Raw genomic sequence first — 9,266 nt, forward strand, 5'->3', positions numbered from 1 at the left:
AATTGATTTGCTAAGGAGTTTGAGAAATTAAAGAAGAGAAAGGTGAAATTGATGCTCCAAGGCAAGAGTTATTAGTGTTTATAATTGAATTATGGTAGATTAATGTGATATAAATGATGTTATAAATATTGCCATAATAGAAAAGTAAGATAAAAATTAATTCTTGTGGTAGTAAACTATACGTCCACCAAGTGTTTGTGAAAATGCTTAAAAGAGATGGGATAAAAAAATAGAAGGTATGGGTGGATGAAAAAGTGTAATTTGGTTATTGGATATTGGTTTTAAATGTATGATGTAGTGTATAAAAGAGCTTAGAGAGGTTAATCACTATTTCCAAATAGTTCCCACCCATCCCTTAGCCTACATTACAACCAGAAAAAGCCCTAATTGATCCTAAACTTTACATTCGACTATTAGTGGAGCACTACACTAAGGGAAAGCCTATGGTTCATTGTATGTAACTTGTGAATTCTTTGTGAGAGTGAATGTAACTTGATTCCTATACCCATTATGTTATGAATTTCATAATTGTGAGTGATTATGGGTAACTCTCATGTTGTGAGGGGCACATGTTTGATGAATGTGGATTATTTTTATGATGTTCTTGATTGAACGATATGTATGATATTGCTACTTGTGGAGTCCATTCTTAAGGATAGGATGTTTTGGGAGTAGGATTCTTGAGCTTTCAATTGTGTATAACATGCTTAGTGTTGTGAACTTGCATTCCGTGTAGTCATTATAGTGCTAGCTTGAGTGTCTTACATGAAATAGAGGTTTGGAGTATCTTCATCTCATGGTGTTTATAGTTAAGAGTTGTTCAAGGACGAACAAGGCTTTAAGTGTGGGGTGGTGATGTTGGGTGTATATATGTATTCTAGCGTTAATATTCTTGCCTTTTTAGCCTTGCTTTGAGGATGATTCTTATGCTATATGTATTGATAATGATATAAATGAGAATTTATGTGTCCAAGTATGTGTTTACAATGTTCAATGGTGTTTTCACATGAGTTTTGATTCAATTTGAGCATTTAGAGTTAAACCGAGAAAACTAGTGTAACTAACTTGAGCTAGGTGTTTTTCTAGTCTATTATGTTGGGTTCTAATGTGTATTAATGAGTTCCTAAGGTTTTTATTATGTATTTATATGTGAAAAAACCTAGTTATAATGTTCAAGGGCTAATTGGATCAAGAAAAGAGTCAAAACAATGAGTTAACGCTCAATGTAAAATTAGCCTATGCTTAGCTCGTGTTTCTAGTCCATCATTGAGGATGTTGTGTTGTTTTGAGCTCTAAATTGTTGTGTTTAATGTTATATTATGCTTTTTTAATTTATTATGATGTTATATGAAGGATATAAAAGCTTCAAATCAAGTGGAAACAACTTAAAAGGGCTCGTAAATGACCACGGAAACACTAGATGGAAGCTGGATGTAATTTTGGACCCCTGAAAAGTATTGAGCGCGTGATGACTGTAGGAGAGTCTGATGGACTCATGAAAAATATCAATGAATTAAAGATATAACCAAATTTTTTAAACATAGGCACGTGTAGCCTATAATTGGGTTTAAGGAGGCTCCATGATGCATTGAAATAGTGATAAGCTACTGGAATTTGACAGATTTTTTGACAATTGTGAACTGGCATGTCACCGCGATGCGGAGGCCACCAAAATCGGGATAATTCTGCCCATCTGAAGGAAAACAGCGTGTAAACCCAATCCAAGTCGGTTTATAACTTGTATTCTATAAATATAACGTCCCAAATTCCGTTTTAAACATCTTGGGACATCTTGGAACACCCTAGATCACTTGGGACATCATTGGAGGCTACCACAACTTCTTTTTAGGTTTTATCATTCTTAAATTTAGTATTTTGTTATGGTTTGTATCATCATTCCAAGGGATTGGATGATGAATATTTTGCTAATTGTGCTACGTGACTGAACTGGATTGAGTTCACTGAGTTCTATTAACTAACTGAATACACTTTTCATGATACTGAGCTGAGCTAGACTGATACTGAGTTTCCCTGAGTTCTTTAACTGACTAAGTACTACTGTTTGTGACATTATTGAGACTATTCTATAAATACTGTAGCTCTAGGTAAATTGTTAGATTTTTAGGTATTGAATATCCCCAAGACTCGAAAGTATGGAAGGTAAATCATGGCATGATCATGAAAAGCATAACAATAAATACTTGTTAACAATACATACACCTAGGTATTTTGTCAAACACTTGAGATACATAAACTTGTACATGAATGGGACCACATGATGACATATCATGATTTCACAATTCAATTTACATAGGCATTCTATCAAACACTTGGGGAGCATGGTTATTTCACATGAGGATAGTCAACACATGACATCATGGGTACAATGATCAATTGAAATTTCAAGGGTTTGATATGCAAATCATATAATTCACCACACATGCTAATTTAATTTCATGAAACTTGTAGTAAATTATGGACTAAAACCCAAATAATATCATGAACATGAATAGAATTAAATTCAATATGAAATTCATGAAAGCAATCAACTTATAGTTTTAAAAGAGGTTCTTGAACTCCAAGGGTGGAAGGAAACCCTTAGATGAACACCTAATATACCTTCGTAATCAAATTCGTGAAGATTGATGGCGTGTTTTTGAAGCTTGAACTTGAAATTGAATGTCCTAGGATTTTGTTCTTGAGAGTATTTGAGAGAAAGTGAGTGATTTTGCTCTTTTGGATAATTAATTTCGTGTTTTGGGGCTGATTAAGAATGGAAAAAATGACTTAATTACCCCTATGGACGCAGAATTAAATGAGCAAAAATCGTGTCCAGTGATGCACTGGGCGCCGCATCGATGGTCGATGCGATAGCTAACACGATGCATCGATACCACGTTGGCTCACTAGAATTTGCACTGAAGGCTGGTGAAAAATCCTGGTCGATACGATGGGTGACGCGATACATCGAGATTGCGTTAATCCACTATTTTAGACTCCCAAACATACCTTAAAGGACTTCTGAAAAGTACAAAACTCACCTGAAGTGACCTATTGACATACCTGATCATGATTCAATCCAAAGATCGATAATCTAAGGTCATAAGGGTTGTAAAAATAAGATTGCCAACTTAAAAAGGCTAAAAAATAGTTCTAAGTATAAACACTTAGCTGAATCTAAGTCTGAAACCTTTTTTAATGCTCTAAAGGACAGAGTTAAGCTAGGATTCTGTAGGGTCTTACAATATCTCCCCCTTGGGAACATTTGTCCTCGAATAAGACTGACTAATACTGATAGACTGAGTCCACATATTGAACATGCACAAATGAAGCATGATTACATGACTGAAACTAATGATATGCTGAGTTTTCATACTGAACATGCATAACTGAAGCATGACTGAATTCTGAAGACATGACACATGACTGAGTTATTTCATGATGGTATGCATGTTTAACTCCTCGAGAGTACACTTTGGATGCTATACCGTGCTTATGACCCCAAAGGACCACAAGCTAACCCATGACTGATATCTGCTGTGAGCACTAAAACATGATATTGTAGTAAATGCGGAATAATAGGCTGAAATTCCATAAGGTTCAAAATCTGTAAATACTGATAACGTGTATCAACTTAAATAATAATCTATAAAATTAAACACTGTCTGAAAACTAGGCTAAAAAGCCTCTAAATAAAATTGTCTGAAAGTGGAGTTGATGTGATAATCCCCCAACTAACTCCATCTACTGAAATACTGAGTCTACTAAAATAATAAAATAAAAAAACATCCTTGAACGATGAGGACTCACTTCTAATCTATTTCTGCTAGCTGAATCTGAATCTATCTATGTGCAGTCGGGAACCTGAGCGTCCAAACCTATGATATGAGACATCGTAGAGCAAAGAAAGAGTATCGTCAGTACGTGGAATGTACTGGTATACTAGATAAGGTAAGGCTGAATGCTAGGGTTCATATACATGAACAATAACTAACTGTATGATATGGAGTAACTGAATGTGAGAGTACATGGATAACTGATACTACTATAAATACTGAGTATACACTAATGTGTATAAAAATAAATACTATGGCTAATCTTTTTTGAAGCTAAGTCCTAAATTCTGATACCGAGTAACTGATATCTGAAGTTGCTGATACTATTTGACTGTATCTGACAATTCTGATTTTGTAGAATTGAACTAAGTTCTATTCTAAAGACTGAAACTGAGACTGTGGGAGGTAATCATTTATCGACATGCCCTAAATAAGATAAATGAATTGGGATCCAACTTGTGACCCCAGTCAAAGGGTGTCAGTACTGTGCCACGGGTAAAGACACTGAAGAGTTACCCTCATTTGGAAGGTACTCTAATGAGAATGGTGGAACCCTCATCTGACAGGTTAAAACACCTCATCAACCCTCAATTGGTAGGTTTGATGTCTCAACCTGTGCTGGCTACATAGTTCTGGAATGCAAGGATTGCTTCTTCAGATCACATCCTCTTTTGGTAGGTGAGTCCCCACCTTGGGTTCACTCGGTGCTGAATCCTACTCCAACTGAAAGACACTGAATTAAGTATACTGAACTGGACTGAATAGATACTGAGTTTACTGAATTTTCCTGAGTTCTATAATAGACTAAGCTTTATAACTAACTGAGAGTACTACTGATCTTGACAAGACTGAGACTCTTCTGTAACTGACACTAGCTCTAGGTAAACAGCTAAATTGTCGGGTATTAAATACCCCCAGGACTAAATAGCATGAAAAATAAAGCATAATATACTCATAAAGATCATAACAATGTATACTTGTCTATAGTTCACTCATAGAGGCATTTAATCAAACACTTGTAATGCATCTACTTATACTTGAATGGGGAATACATGCTATCATGTTATAATTGAACTATTTCATTCACATAGGTATTTTATCAAACACATGGGGAGCATGCTTAGGTTATAAAATAATCAAAACATATAGTTATCATTGCTACATCAATCAACTTGCAAATTGAAGGGTTTATCATGAAGATCATGCAATTCAACATATACAATGATTAATTTCATAAAAGCATGTAATTTAATCATGGACTAAGACCCAACAATAACATGAACATAAATTCAATTCAATTCAAGCATGGAAGTCTATAATTCAACAATCTTGTATTTTGAAAATGGATTCGTGGACTCTATGGGTGAAAAAAACCCATAGATGAAGACCTAACATACCTTAATTTGTGAGTTTCTTGAAATTCTTGGTGAATCCTTTGAGATTGCTCTTGTTTTCTTGAATCTAGGGTTTGTAGTTTTGAGAGAAAATGCTTTTAATTTGGGGACAAATTGAGTGAGTAATGAATTAAAACATTTTTAGGGATTAAATCCCGTATTTGGGCATGTTAAAATCACGGGAAAAGACTATTTTAACCCTGGACAAAAAATTTAATTTCCGTCAAAATTTTTTGAAATAGGCACTTGGTGCGACGCGGAGCTATCGCATCGTGTCTCTAAAAATTGCCAACTAGAAAAATGCATGGTGGCGCTACGCGGTGGTATCGCATTGCCACTTTGGTTGAGACTTGGAAGTTCACCGCGATGCAGTGGAATTGCGTTGGTACATTGGAAATGGACAATGTGAAAATAAGTTGTGGCGCAATGCACCGATATCGTGGTACCTCACTAGAAACTGACAATTGCCATTTTGACATACTCCGTGATGCGCTACTGGCCTGAATGACTATGTTCAACGACTGAAACTTTAAATATCCATAACTTCTTACCTAGTTATCGGATTTAGGCAAATTTTATATCATTGGAAAGATAGCTTAATTTCCTACGCATTGACAGGCTCTAAACTAAAAAATACTGAATGTTTCAACAATTTTATATTGGATAACTCATGAACTAAGAGTTAAGTTAAGCTTGAGAAATGCAGGGTATTATAATATCTCCCCCTTGGAAACATTCATCCTCGAATGAGACTGATTAAGTTGAGACAATGATACACTGAATTTACACACTGATCATGCATATTTGATGCATGATTACATGAATAAACTACTGACAAATTGAGCTTTTACACTGAACATGCATATTTGATGTATGGAATACATAACTGAAGCTACTAATAAGCTGGGTTTTCATACTGAACATGCATATCTGATACATGAGTACATGACTGAACTGATTCATGAATGCATGACTGAATATGCAATGGTAATAGATACCAAGTCATAATTATAGCTTAACATGGAACTGAGTAAAGCTAAGGAAGATTGTTACCTTAACCAAGATCTGAGTTTGTGGAGAAGAGGTGAGAATACTTGGTCCACATATTTTCTTCTGCTTCCCAAGTAGCTCCCTCAAAGGATTGATTCCACCAAAGAACTTTGACTAAGGGAACTTTTTGTTGTTCCTTTGTCTGCGAACCTAATGATAGAGGATCTAGACTGGAACCTCTTCAAAAGAGAGATCATTCTGAATGTTTACATCCTCTAAGGGAACTATGACTGCTAGGTCACCAATACACTTCTTTATCAAGGAGACATGGAATACTGGATGTACTGAAGCTAGATCTGAAGGCAACTCACGTTTGTAAGTTACCTTTCTGAAATGACTGAAAATACTGTGAGGATTGATGTATCGAGGATGAGATTTCCCTTATTGTCGAACCTCTTTACTCCCTTCATGGGAGAGATTTTCAAGAAGATAGAATCACTGATCTTAACTCGAGATCATTTACTGGACACACATAAACGGGAATATGAAAACAAAACTAAGCCTGAAATGTTATACATGAACTGAACGGATTCCTTGAATACATGGTTTACGGTTGAGATTGGGACTTGAGTGTCAACTTGGGAGTACCCACTACTCCAAACTAGATTCATTATGTGAAAAGATTATGGAAGGCTTAGGTTATAAGAACTCAGAGGTTTATATTGTATCTCCCCCTTGGGACATTATGTCCCCCAAAGAATGCTGACTTGGCTAGGATTCTGAGGAAATTAAGACGATGCATGAGGCATCTACGAACTAAATCATGACTGAATATCTGAGATCTGAAACTGAGGCATGATACATAAATTGGCCTGAAATCATAATTACTAGGATGCTCCATCTTGGAATGGGCATATTCATGAGACTTCTGATAGGGAGACTAGGCAGAAAGATGGGAAAACCATACAAACTTGTCTGCCTGACTACTAAACTGAATTCTTGGCTTTATGGAATAACTCATTCTGAGAACTTATACTCAACTGGGGCATTTCTTAACACTCTTTCTATACAGTTCTACTGACTTTAGGGATCAAAAAAATATTAGCATGGTCTGAATAAGACATCTAAATAGGGAATATATGAGGCAACACCTACGAAATATCATCTAATATAGAGTGACTAAGCCTTATGCACTAAAACTATAAATTTTTAAGCTTAGAAATATTCCTCAAATACTATCTCAACTATACTCTCCATCTTAGTACAACACTTCACCTGAGGCTACTGAAAATGTCCACATAGGCGTTGAGTATGAATGCATAAACATATTAACTTATCTGATTAACTGAATGACTGATAGCTGGATGATGGTCATGTAAGATTGAACTGCACTTAACTTGAATAACTGGACTAAAACTCTAAAGTACTATACATCTGAGGTAAGGACTGACTGAGGAACATGAGGTAACTGAGAAAGAATTTATGGAAATGGTATTATCTAGGAATGTAAGACTAAGCACATGGAATGATTCTGAAATACTGAGATACTGACAACTGAATAACTGATAACCGTACACGTTGGTCAAGAAAACCTAGAACTGGATTGAGTTTGGAACTGAATGCTGAATTGAAGACACTATAAAGCATGAGTATATGAGTCATGAGCTGGATGACCTGAGTTTGGAGTTTCTATTTTCATGGAACATAATTCAAAATATTGAGTGAACGGGAACTCCTTAAACTAGGAACTATAAGCGTACATGATATTCGTTGATGTGCACGAATATAGGCTTGGATCATAAAGCTGACATGTACTGCATGAGTAGATATCATGATAGCTGAAGTGCAAAACTTTGCACTGAGGTAAGGATGGGTTGGGCATCAACCTCTCCTACTGCTTTTCTATACATACTGGCATTACTACTAAAATCTGAAAGCTTCACTTGGTTGCCTGTACTAACATCTCCTCCTTAGCTTAAAGCCATTATTCTAAGACCGTAAGGCACTTAATAAACTCTAAATCAAACTACAACCACTTTACTCTAGAATTTGAGATATGACAATACTCGTAAACACTAATCTCATTCTAAAGGACTACTCCTGATAATGTAAGATCCACTGCTAGTACTTCCTGCTGATAAATGATTCTTAGCTTTCTATTGCTCTAAAAATCACCATATAGCAACCTCAACACTAACTAAATTAGAATTCTCAACTTCTTTTTCTACTAGTTCAATCTAGAGATTTAAACTTAGACCAACTAAAATTGAGGTACTACCCCTTCATTTAATGATTGTTCCATCAGGAAACTAAAATTGAATGACTCCATTACTAAAATTAAATAAAGGATTTTTCTAACATACTGTAACCGAGTCATTTCTGTACACTCTTCTGGCTAGAATAGATTTACCTACTAAAGTAAGCGCTAAGAAAGGTCCTGTTAATATTTTCTAGTATGACTTAAAGTTGACTGCTATGCAAGGAGTTACAAAAGATAGAAAAGATCCTGAATCTAATAAGGCATGAATATGTAAATGGAAGATCTGTAATGTACTAATAACCACATCAGGAGAATTTTCCTGATCTTGTTTGGACTGAAGTACATAAAGCCTATTTAGGTGTTGCCTGTTGGTGGCGCTGGAAGCGGCTCCTTACTGATTTAGGAGACCTGACTGAGCTGAAGAATGATTATACTGATCCTGAGAACCTAACTGAGGAAAATCTCTAACTCTGTGGCCTAGTTTGTCACACCCAAAATAAACATCACTGCCATCTCTGCAGACACCCTTATGGTTTTTTCCATATGTCTAACAAAGAGGATTTGTTCGAGCACTACTGACACTACAATGAGATTTTGAGCCTGGATCCCTATCATAGTTACTATTTTTGAACTTAGGTACTGGAGCACTGGCTGAGGAAGGAGATGGAACTTAAGATTTTGGATGAAACTGGGAATGGTTACCGCCTTCTGACTTAGGCTAATTGAAATTGAAGCTACATGTTCTAGCTCTCTTGTTCTCCCTCTCTCTCTCTCTCTGTGATATTA

The sequence above is a fragment of the Capsicum annuum genome, unplaced genomic scaffold (genome assembly GCF_002878395.1).
Source record: "Capsicum annuum cultivar UCD-10X-F1 unplaced genomic scaffold, UCD10Xv1.1 ctg995, whole genome shotgun sequence".
NCBI lineage: Eukaryota > Viridiplantae > Streptophyta > Magnoliopsida > Solanales > Solanaceae > Capsicum > Capsicum annuum.